Source organism: Bufo gargarizans, chromosome 1 (assembly GCF_014858855.1).
Source record: "Bufo gargarizans isolate SCDJY-AF-19 chromosome 1, ASM1485885v1, whole genome shotgun sequence".
Lineage (NCBI taxonomy): Eukaryota > Metazoa > Chordata > Amphibia > Anura > Bufonidae > Bufo > Bufo gargarizans.
This window is the reverse complement of record NC_058080.1, coordinates 544120767-544133230: the sequence shown is the minus strand read 5'-3', so window position 1 is coordinate 544133230 and position 12464 is coordinate 544120767. Positions and strand designations below refer to the sequence as shown.

General features: G+C 51.2%; 1 protein-coding gene across 2 annotated transcripts in view; it reads left to right on the top strand.

Annotated features, from left to right (window-relative positions):
• The first annotated feature begins 4069 nt into the window (after window positions 1-4069).
• Window positions 4070-12464, top strand: part of YDJC (YdjC chitooligosaccharide deacetylase homolog) — a 31773-nt gene continuing 23378 nt past the window's right edge. The window contains exons 1-2 of one of the 2 annotated variants that reach the window (XM_044275551.1): window positions 4072-4212; window positions 11630-11710. The gene's annotated coding sequence lies outside the window, so the exon portion shown is untranslated. Of the gene's footprint in view, window positions 4213-11629; window positions 11711-12464 lie in introns of both variants that reach the window. The other variant, XM_044275550.1, reaches the window with a different exon arrangement.

The following is a 12464-nucleotide window of genomic DNA, read 5'->3' as shown; positions in this document are numbered from 1 at the left end:
AGCACTTCCATCTCTACTGATGGAAGTGTTTATTGATTCTGGCACCCCCGTGAGAGGGGGCACCCAGGGTGGGACCCCCCCCACCTGGCACACCACTGGATGAGGCGAGTTCTTATTTTTTTTCTTCACAAGCAGTGAAGGGGAACATTATTAATTCTGGGGGGGGGGGGGGGTACTGATGGGCCATTACTATTACTGAAAGCCTTATTAATTCTGGGGGAACTAATTGGAGCATTAATATTACGGAGGGGCACTAATGGGGGCATTATTAATTCTGGGGGGCACTAATGGAGGCATTATTAATTCTGGGGGGCACTAATGGAGGCATTATTAATTCTGGGGGCACTAATGGAGGCATTACTATTACTGGGACACTATTAATTCTGGGGGCACTAATTGGGGCATTAATATTACTGAGGGGCACTAATGGGGGCATTATTCATTCTGGGCGGCACTAATACAGGGAGTGCAGAATTATTAGGCAAGTTGTATTTTTGAGGATTAATTTTATTATTGAACAACAACCATGTTCTCAATGAACCCAAAAAACTCATTAATATCAAATCTGAATATTTTTGGAAGTAGTTTTTAGTTTGTTTTTAGTTTTAGCTATTTTAGGGGGATATCTGTGTGTGCAGGTGACTATTACTGTGCATAATTATTAGGCAACTTAACAAAAAACAAATATATACCCATTTCAATTATTTATTTTTACCAGTGAAACCAATATAACATCTCAACATTCACAAATATACATTTCTGACATTCAAAAACAAAACAAAACAAAAACAAATCAGTGACCAATATAGCCACCTTTCTTTGCAAGGACACTCAAAAGCCTGCCATCCATGGATTCTGTCAGTGTTTTGATCTGTTCACCATCAACATTGCGTGCAGCAGCAACCACAGCCTCCCAGACACTGTTCAGAGAGGTGTACTGTTTTCCCTCCTTGTAAATCTCACATTTGATGATGGACCACAGGTTCTCAATGGGGTTCAGATCAGGTGAACAAGGAGGCCATGTCATTAGATTTTCTTCTTTTATACCCTTTCTTGCCAGCCACGCTGTGAAGTACTTGGACACGTGTGATGGAGCATTGTCCTGCATGAAAATCATGTTTTTCTTGAAGGATGCAGACTTCTTCCTGTACCACTGCTTGAAGAAGGTGTCTTCCAGAAACTGGCAGTAGGACTGGGAGTTGAGCTTAACTCCATCCTCAACCCGAAAAGGCCCCACAAGCTCATCTTTGATGATACCAGCCCAAACCAGTACTCCACCTCCACCTTGCTGGCGTCTGAGTCGGACTGGAGCTCTCTGCCCTTTACCAATCTAGCCACGGGCCCATCCATCTGGCCCATCAAGACTCACTCTCATTTCATCAGTCCATAAAACCTTAGAAAAATCAGTCTTGAGATATTTCTTGGCCCAGTCTTGACGTTTCAGCTTGTGTGTCTTGTTCAGTGGTGGTCGTCTTTCAGCCTTTCTTACCTTGGCCATGTCTCTGAGTATTGCACACCTTGTGCTTTTGGGCACTCCAGTGATGTTGCAGCTCTGAAATATGGCCAAACTGGTGGCAAGTGGCATCTTGGCAGCTGCATGCTTGACTTTTCTCAGTTCATGGGCAGTTATTTTGCTCCTTGGTTTTTCCACACGCTTCTTGCAACCCTGTTGACTATTTTGAATGAAACGCTTGATTGTTCGATGATCACGCTTCAGAAGCTTTGCAATTTTAAGAGTGCTGCATCCCTCTGCAAGATATCTCACTATTTTTTACTTTTCTGAGCCTGTCAAGTCCTTCTTTTGACCCTGATATAGGGTGTTGATGTCATTAGACCACACCCCTTCTCATTACAGAGATGCACATCACCCAATATGCTTAATTGGTAGTAGGCTTTCGAGCCTATACAGCTTGGAGTAAGACAACATGCATAAAGAGGATGATGTGGTCAAAATACTCATTTGCCTAATAATTCTGCACTCCCTGTAGAGGCATAATTAATTCTGGGGGGGCACTAATGGAGGCATTACTATTACTGGGACACTTAATTCTGGGGGGAACTAATGAGGACATTATTATTCTGGGGGGCATTGTCAATTCTGGGGGCACTAATGGAGGCATTAATATTACTGAGGGGCACTTATGGGGCCATTATTAATACTGGAAGCAACATGGCTACTTAACACCTGTGTTAAACCATGCCCCCACAACCACACCGCCTTTGGGTGTAGCTTAACTTGATATTTTTTCTTGGGAAAGGTGGCGACCCTAAGTGCATCACCAGCAGTTTGTGCGCCTGTTTGCACTCCACTTTTACGCCTGTTTCCACTTTTGCCTGGGACAACGGTGAAAACCCAGTGACAACTCAGGATTCTTTCACATCAACGTTCAGCCTTTCCGTTCTCTCTTTTGTTTCCGCTCCAAAATCATTTTCTGAGCGAAAACCTAATGGACCCCATTATAGTCTATGGGACCCGTAGGCTCCGATCGGCTCAGTTATGTGCTGAATCCGTCCTTTCCATTTTCCTGCTCCCAGAACGTAGCAGAAGATGTGAACAAAGCCTCATATTGATCCTTCTCTCAGTGTTCTCTCTGTACAGGGAAGACTGACAACTGTTGCGATCCGCATCTTTTGCAGCCCGATTTAAATGAATGGGTCCGCACACATTACGCAAAATTGTGGCACGGATGCGGACCAAGAATTATGGTCGTGTGACTGGACCCTAAAGGTGGGTCATCAGCGACACTTGGTGGTGACAGCAGCGATGAGTGACTACACCTACTAAGGACACGCTCTAAAGATTTAGCATGGATAAATACTACGTCTCCATGCTAAATCTTACAGCGTGTCCTTATTATAAGTAAATGGGACATCATGGGAGGAGAGTGGTGCTGGCTGAGACTTACTATTTGGCTAATGGAAAAAGCTCAGTCACTGTGACATGGCTGAGGCTAAAGGGGTTAAAATTAAACAACTGGACAAAAGAAAAGAAAAAAAAGGACCTTACTAGCTTAGGGTACTTTCACACTTGCGGCAGTGTGATCCGGCGGGCAGTTCCGTCGTCGGAACTGGCCGCCGGATCCGCTGATCTGCCGCTGACTGAAAGCATTTGTGAGACGGATTCGGATGCGGATCCGTCTCACAAATGCATTGCAAGGACGGATCCGTCTCTCCGCTTGTCATGCGGACAGACGGATCCGTCTTGTACATTTTTTGCCGATCTGCGCATGCGCATGCCGGAACGACGGATCCGGCATTCAGAATGCCGGATCCGGCGCTAATACATTCCTATGGGAAAAAATGCCGGATCCGGCGTTCAGGCATGTATTCAGTTTTTTGGGCCGGAGAGAAAACCGTAGCATGCTACGGTTTTCTCTTTTGCCTGATCAGTTAAAACGACTGAACTGAAGACATCCTGATGCAAACTGAACGGATTACTCTCCATTCAGAATGCATGGGGATAAAACTGATCAGTTTTTTTCCGGTATAGAGCCCCTGTGACGGAACTCTATGCCGGAAAAGAAAAACGCAAGTGTGAAAGTACCCTTACTAGTTTGAAGACAGGCCAGCAGCAAGCAGGACAGGAACCAACTCTGCAGTGATGGGAGAAAGGCAGGAGTAGAGTAGCCCTGAGTGGTCGCCCTCTGGTGGTCACAGAAGAACGTGGGGCATGTCAGGAGCACGGAGGGCTGCACAAGGAGGAGGCAATGATCGGGCTATTCTCCTGGGACCCGCCTTCTGCAAGTCTCCCGAGCTGTTTTCCCTGGCTGTGTGAGGGGGCGGAGCCAAGGGGCGCAGACTGGCACAGTGAGTGAGAGGCAGCACACTGCCTCGGGCTTATCATAAGCCGGGACATGCAGGCAGCCGCCCGGGACAGTTGAGACCTATGCAACTGCAGGAGTGAGCTGGCACAGGCACTTGCCCGGGTGCTGACGCCGGCCCTGCCTTTTAGTCCTAATGGACAACCCCTATCTATAACTGTGTATTGCAGACACCAGCCACGTGCAGAATAACGCCATGTCTCCTCACACAAATCCTGCCACTGGCCCCTGTCAGTCAACGCAGAACGTAAGCGCTAAGGGGCGGGGCTGGTGTGACGTCAGCGACATAGGGGCGGGTCTATACAGAAGCACTATCCTGCAGTTGGAGGAGGAAATGAAAGCTTCGAAGAAAGCCGAGGAGAGCGCTGCGACCGCTGTAGTGTGCCTGCAGGTGAGGAGCGGAGACAGGGAGAGAGCGGGCGAGGCCTTCACTCCCGTAATCCTGGTCATTCAGACAGCTGCTGGCGTTAGCGCTCTGACCTCTGTCCGTCTCTGCTGTACTCTGTATCCCTGCACCTGAGCTACCGGCTCCTGCTGTGCTCTGTATCCCTGCACCTGAGCTACCGGCTCCTGCTGTGCTCTGTATCCCTGCACCTGAGCTACCGGCTCCTGCTGTGCTCTGTATCCCTGCACCTGAGCTACCGGCTCCTGCTGTGCTCTGTATCCCTGCACCTGAGCTACCGGCTCCTGCTGTGCTCTGTATCCCTGCACCTGAGCTACCGGCTCCTGCTGTGCTCTGTATCCCTGCACCTGAGCTACCGGCTCCTGCTGTGCTCTGTATCCCTGCACCTGAGCTACCGGCTCCTGCTGTGCTCTGTATCCCTGCACCTCAGCTACCGGCTCCTGCTGTGCTCTGTATCCCTGCACCTCAGCTACCGGCTCCTGCTGTGCTCTGTATCCCTGCACCTCAGCTACCGGCTCCTGCTGTGCTCTGTATCCCTGCACCTGAGCTACCGGCTCCTGCTGTGCTCTGTATCCCTGCACCTGAGCTACCGGCTCCTGCTGTGCTCTGTATCCCTGCACCTGAGCTACCGGCTCCTGCTGTGCTCTGTATCCCTGCACCTGAGCTACCGGCTCCTGCTGTGCTCTGTATCCCTGCACCTGAGCTACCGGCTCCTGCTGTGCTCTGTATCCCTGCACCTGAGCTACCGGCTCCTGCTGTGCTCTGTATCCCTGCACCTGAGCTACCGGCTCCTGCTGTGCTCTGTATCCCTGCACCTGAGCTACCGGCTCCTGCTGTGCTCTGTATCCCTGCACCTGAGCTACCGGCTCCTGCTGTGCTCTGTATCCCTGCACCTGAGCTACCGGCTCCTGCTGTGCTCTGTATCCCTGCACCTGAGCTACCGGCTCCTGCTGTGCTCTGTATCCCTGCACCTGAGCTACCGGCTCCTGCTGTGCTCTGTATCCCTGCACCTGAGCTACCGGCTCCTGCTGTGCTCTGTATCCCTGCACCTGAGCTACCGGCTCCTGCTGTGCTCTGTATCCCTGCACCTGAGCTACCGGCTCCTGCTGTGCTCTGTATCCCTGCACCTGAGCTACCGGCTCCTGCTGTGCTCTGTATCCCTGCACCTGAGCTACCGGCTCCTGCTGTGCTCTGTATCCCTGCACCTGAGCTACCGGCTCCTGCTGTGCTCTGTATCCCTGCACCTGAGCTACCGGCTCCTGCTGTGCTCTGTATCCCTGCACCTGAGCTACCGGCTCCTGCTGTGCTCTGTATCCCTGCACCTGAGCTACCGGCTCCTGCTGTGCTCTGTATCCCTGCACCTGAGCTACCGGCTCCTGCTGTGCTCTGTATCCCTGCACCTGAGCTACCGGCTCCTGCTGTGCTCTGTATCCCTGCACCTGAGCTACCGGCTCCTGCTGTGCTCTGTATCCCTGCACCTCAGCTACCGGCTTCTGCTGTGCTCTGTATCCCTGCACCTGAGCTACCGGCTCCTGCTGTGCTCTGTATCCCTGCACCTGAGCTACCGGCTCCTGCTGTGCTCTGTATCCCTGCACCTGAGCTACCGGCTCCTGCTGTGCTCTGTATCCCTGCACCTGAGCTACCGGCTCCTGCTGTGCTCTGTATCCCTGCACCTGAGCTACCGGCTCCTGCTGTGCTCTGTATCCCTGCACCTGAGCTACCGGCTCCTGCTGTGCTCTGTATCCCTGCACCTGAGCTACCGGCTCCTGCTGTGCTCTGTATCCCTGCACCTGAGCTACCGGCTCCTGCTGTGCTCTGTATCCCTGCACCTCAGCTACCGGCTCCTGCTGTGCTCTGTATCCCTGCACCTGAGCTACCGGCTCCTGCTGTGCTCTGTATCCCTGCACCTCAGCTACCGGCTTCTGCTGTGCTCTGTATCCCTGCACCTGAGCTACCGGCTCCTGCTGTGCTCTGTATCCCTGCACCTGAGCTACCGGCTCCTGCTGTGCTCTGTATCCCTGCACCTGAGCTACCGGCTCCTGCTGTGCTCTGTATCCCTGCACCTGAGCTACCGGCTCCTGCTGTGCTCTGTATCCCTGCACCTGAGCTACCGGCTCCTGCTGTGCTCTGTATCCCTGCACCTGAGCTACCGGCTCCTGCTGTGCTCTGTATCCCTGCACCTGAGCTACCGGCTCCTGCTGTGCTCTGTATCCCTGCACCTGAGCTACCGGCTCCTGCTGTGCTCTGTATCCCTGCACCTCAGCTACCGGCTTCTGCTGTACTCTGTATCCCTGCACCTGAGCTACCGGCTCCTGCTGTACTCTGTATCCCTGCACCTGAGCTACCGGCTCCTGCTTTCCACTATATCTCTGCCATCTCTCTGTACCCAGACCGGCTCCTGCTTTCCGCTATGTCTGCCACCTCTCTGTACCCAGACCGGCTCCTGCTTTCCGCTATATCTCTGCCACCTCTCTGTACCCAGACCGGCTCCTGCTTTCCGCTATATCTCTGCCACCTCTCTGTACCCAGACCGGCTCCTGCTTTCCGCTATATCTCTGCCACCTCTCTGTACCCAGACCGGCTCCTGCTTTCCGCTATATCTCTGCCACCTCTCTGTACCCAGACCGGCTCCTGCTTTCCGCTATATCTCTGCCACCTCTCTGTACCCAGACCGGCTCCTGCTTTCCGCTATATCTCTGCCACCTCTCTGTACCCAGACCGGCTCCTGCTTTCCGCTATATCTCTGCCACCTCTCTGTACCCAGACCGGCTCCTGCTTTCCGCTATATCTCTGCCACCTCTCTGTACCCAGACCGGCTCCTGCTTTCCGCTATATCTCTGCCACCTCTCTGTACCCAGACCGGCTCCTGCTTTCCGCTATATCTCTGCCACCTCTCTGTACCCAGACCGGCTCCTGCTTTCCGCTATATCTCTGCCACCTCTCTGTACCCAGACCGGCTCCTGCTTTCCGCTATATCTCTGCCACCTCTCTGTACCCAGACCGGCTCCTGCTTTCCGCTATATCTCTGCCACCTCTCTGTACCCAGACCGGCTCCTGCTTTCCGCTATATCTCTGCCACCTCTCTGTACCCAGACCGGCTCCTGCTTTCCGCTATATCTCTGCCACCTCTCTGTACCCAGACCGGCTCCTGCTTTCCGCTATATCTCTGCCACCTCTCTGTACCCAGACCGGCTCCTGCTTTCCGCTATATCTCTGCCACCTCTCTGTACCCAGACCGGCTCCTGCTTTCCGCTATATCTCTGCCACCTCTCTGTACCCAGACCGGCTCCTGCTTTCCGCTATATCTCTGCCACCTCTCTGTACCCAGACCGGCTCCTGCTTTCCGCTATATCTCTGCCACCTCTCTGTACCCAGACCGGCTCCTGCTTTCCGCTATATCTCTGCCACCTCTCTGTACCCAGACCGGCTCCTGCTTTCCGCTATATCTCTGCCACCTCTCTGTACCCAGACCGGCTCCTGCTTTCCGCTATATCTCTGCCACCTCTCTGTACCCAGACCGGCTCCTGCTTTCCGCTATGTGTCTGCCACCTCTCTGTACCCAGACCGGCTCCTGCTTTCCGCTATGTGTCTGCCACCTCTCTGTACCCAGACCGGCTCCTGCTTTCCGCTATGTGTCTGCCACCTCTCTGTACCCAGGCCGGCTCCTGCTTTCCGCTATGTGTCTGCCACCTCTCTGTACCCAGGCCGGCTCCTGCTTTCCGCTATGTGTCTGCCACCTCTCTGTACCCAGGCCGGCTCCTGCTTTCCGCTATATCTCTGCCACCTCTCTGTACCCAGGCCGGCTCCTGCTTTCCGCTATATCTCTGCCACCTCTCTGTACCCAGACCGGCTCCTGCTTTCCGCTATGTGTCTGCCACCTCTCTGTACCCAGGCCGGCTCCTGCTTTCCGCTATGTGTCTGCCACCTCTCTGTACCCAGGCCGGCTCCTGCCTTCTGCTATGTGTCTGCCACCTCTCTTCCCACTGTTTTCCTATAGCAGCTGTGTATCACGTTGTACCGGGTTGTTATGCAGCTGTATAGGTGATAAGGGCACTTGCCTTGCTTCCCCTGTGACTGGAGCATATGGCACCATAGAGGTGTCCTTGTCCTCAGGGTAATTCTGCCTGACAAAGCTGTGTAGCCCTGATGTCTGTAATAGCAGATGAAAAATAAAAGCCCTGTGTAAGGGCTCATGCACGTGAACGTTTGCCCTCCAGGTCCACAATGCATGGGCACCGATTGTAGGGCCGCCGGACTCGGACCCATTCACATGAATGTGGTCCGCAATCCGCAACCAATGGTCCGCACCACAAAAAAGTAGTAGTGCATGCATGGAGAGAAACCCCAAGGAAGCACTCTGTAGTGCTTCTGTGGAGTTCCGTGTCCGTGGATATTGCGGACCCGCTGTTTGCCCGGCCGGCACATGAGCCCTAACTGTATTGGTTACAGCAGGAGGGATGCTGCACTTCACTGCAAGGGTCATGGTCTGCATGGTCATAGAGCTGACTATAGAGCCTCATTCACATGACGAAGAACCAATTAAAGTCTATGGCGCCAGTGAATAGCAGACGTCAAAAATTTGAAGATGTCCTATTTTGGCCTGAAAAATAGACTGACTTGCACAAGAAAAAAAAAATTCACTTGAATGCACCAGGACACTCGTTCGTTCCTCCGTAATGATGACAAAAACACGCTCGAAGAGCAGGTCCTGCAGCATCCAATAAGGAACCATTGCCCCTGCAAGTTCAAGTGGGTGAGGTGAGTATATATTTTTTGTCTGCGCTGTTGTGGGTTGAGGGCTAAATTGGGCATTTTATGATACTGAGGGGCAAAAAGGGGGCCCATTATACTGGTGAGGGGCAAAAAGGGGGCCCATTATACTGGTGAGGGGCAAAAAGGGGGCCCATTATACTGGTGAGGGGCAAAAATGGGGCCCATTATACTGGTGAGGGGCAAAAATGGGGCCCATTATACTGGTGAGGGGCAAAAATGGGGCCCATTATACTGGTGAGGGGCAAAAATGGGGCCCATTATACTGGTGAGGGGCAAAAATGGGGCCCATTATACTGGTGAGGGGCAAAAATGGGGCCCATTATACTGGTGAGGGGCAAAAATGGGGCCCATTATACTGGTGAGGGGCAAAAAGGGGGCCCATTATACTGGTGAGGGGCAAAAAGGGGGCCCATTATACTGGTGGGGGGCACAAAGGGGGCCCATATTGATACTGGGGGACACAAAGGGGGCCCATATTGATACTGGGGGGCACTGCAGGGGATTGGATAAAAATAAATAAATATGAAATTCATCCATTTTAGCTGTTTTACAAACTGGTAAATGGCCAGGAGATGGACACACACAGTGATGCAAAATGGCCATAAAAACTGACAGTGTATCAATGTTTAAAGGGGTTTTCTCATCTCAAACAATGGGGGCATATCACTAGGATATGCTCCCATTGTCTTATAGGTGCGGGTCCCACCACTATATCGAGAACGGAGCCCCGAAAGTGAAGGAGGGCGCATGCGCAGCCGCCCTCCCTTTATTTCTATGAGGCTGCCGAAAGTAGCCGAGAGCTGGCTCTGCTATTGTCGTCTGCCCCATAGAAAGGAATGGGAGCATGGGGCGTGCATGCGTGGCACACTCCCATTCACTTCTATGGGAGAGGCGGGGATTAGCGATTGGTGGTGGACGGATCCCGGGAAATCTGGGGTCCTCCAGCCACAGCGCTCCCCGCTCCGTTCTCGATATAGGTGCGGGTCCCAGCGGTGGGACCTGCACCTATCAGACAATGGGGGCATATCCTAGCAATATGCCCCCATTGTCTAAGATGGGATAACCCCTTTTATGGCTACTTTTACACTAGCGTTTTTCTTTTCCGGCACGGAGTTCCGTCCTAGGGGCTCAATACCGGAAAAGAACTGATCAGTTTTATCCCCATGCATTCTGAAAGGAGAGCAATCCGTTCAGGATGTCTTCAGTTCAGTCACTGGACGGCATTTTGGACGGAAGAAATACCGCAGTATGCTATAGTATTATCTCCATCCAAAATTCCGGATCAGTTGCCCGAATGCTGGATCCAGCATTAATTTACATTGAAATGTATTTTTACGGCATTAAAAATACCGCAATGTCTGATCCGTCCTTCTGTGCAGACCGGTAAAAATATATATCGAACATCCGGAGAGACGGATCCGTTCTTGCAATGCATTTGTAAGACTGATCCGGATCTGTCTACAAAAGCTGTCCGTTTGCATGCAGATTGCCGGATTACTCTGCCGCAAGTGTGAAAGTAGCCTAACAGTGAGAAATACATGAGCGTGCAATGCAGACTTTATATTTACAGCGCGAGTGTGTTTTAGTGCAGCCTGGTCACGTAATCTTATCTTACGTGACATTTGACGCAGTAACTAACTACTTATTAATAAATCTATGTACTGCTTTCTTTAATAAGGTGGTAAACGCTGGCCAAAGTCATTGTAATAAATAAATATTTATCATGTATATAATCATAATACTTGTATAATATATGTTATATGTATTAAGTAATATTTAGAAATGTCTGAATAAGCACAAGACTTGTTCCACTGCCGTTACTTAATCTACTGTTGTAGCATGTGATCAGCTACTGGAGGAGGAAATGCATGCGATTACGTGACATTTGATAGAGTGCACATTAGGCTACTTTAACACTCGTGTTTGGTGCGGATCCGTCATGGATCTGCACAAACGCATCTGTTCAGAACGGATCTGTTTGTATTATCTTTAACATAGCCAAAACGTATCCGTCTTGAACACAATTGAAAGTCAGTGGGGGACGAATCCGTTTTTTGTCAGTGAAAACGGATCCGTCCCCATTGACTTACATTGTGTGTCAGGATGGATCAGTTTTGCTGAATTTTGTTTTGGTGTCAGCCTCCATTTTGCTTTGCAGGGGAACGGAGCCAAACTGATGCGTTCTGAGCAGATCCTTATCCATTCAGAATGCATTAAGGGCAAAACTGATCCGTTTTGGACCGCTTGTGAGAGCCCTGAATGGATCTCGCAAACGGAAACCAAAACGCCAATGTGAAAGTAGCCTTGCTTGGTGAATAAACCACCACCACGTTTCTTTGCTTTGGATCGTTGTCTTGGACCCTAGGGCCAGGGTCTAAGGCTACTTTCACACTGGCGTTTTGAATCCGCTCTGGATGTGGAGTGTCCGCCTGGCGATGCGGAGCCAAACGGATCCGTCCTGACTTACAATGTAAGTAAATGGGGGCGGATCCGTTATCACTGACACAATATGGTGCAATTGAAAATGGATGCGTCCCACATTGACTTTCAATGTAAGTCAGGGCGGATCCATTTTGACTTTGTTCTTCATAAACGGATCTGTTCTGAACGGATACAATTATTTGCATTATAGGTGCGGATCCGTCTGTGCAGATACCAGATGCGCAATATGCTTGGATAGGTCTGCAATCCGGAGCTGCGGTGCGGAACTGAGGTATGTAACCCCACATAAGCACTACAGAGTGCTTCCGTGGCGTTTCTGTCCGTACCACTGCACTGCAAAAAAAAATACATGTTCTATTTTTTTGCGGTGCGGACAGATCACAGACCTGTTCAAGTTGAATGGGTCTCGATCCGTCCTGGCTGCCGTACGGACGTTGCCTGTGCATTGCGGACCGCAAACTGCGGTCCCCAATGCACGGAACGGCTGCACAACGGAAGTGTGCATGAGGCCTAACACTGCGTGCAACACCACCTATTGCATATACATGGTAATACACGGTAGTGCTGCTATAGCCTCTTTTCTTTGGTTTATAGACGGATATTCATACCAGTCATTACCAGTATCTGCAGTGTAGGTTCCTTCGTTCCTTTTTGAGGTTTCTACCCCTCTGCCATAAGGGGTTAAAGTGTCATCTGGCCACCTCCACCCTGGTGTCAGGACTCGTTCTCATGAATTATGGAGCAAGTAATGGTAATGGTTTTCACACTAGCGAAACAGGCCCCTCTTATGCTCCCAAACCCTGCTCTGACTGTGGCTCCTCTGACCCAAATTAACAGCCTCAGAGATAAAATATGCACCTGTCCAATGTAAGGCAATGGGAACGGATACGTTTTTCGCTGACACAAATGGTGCAATTGAAAACTGATCCGTCCCTTATTGACTTTCAATGTAAGTCAAGACGAATCCATTTTGACTTAGACTTTTTTTTATGAATAATGCAAACGGATACGTTATTAACAGATAG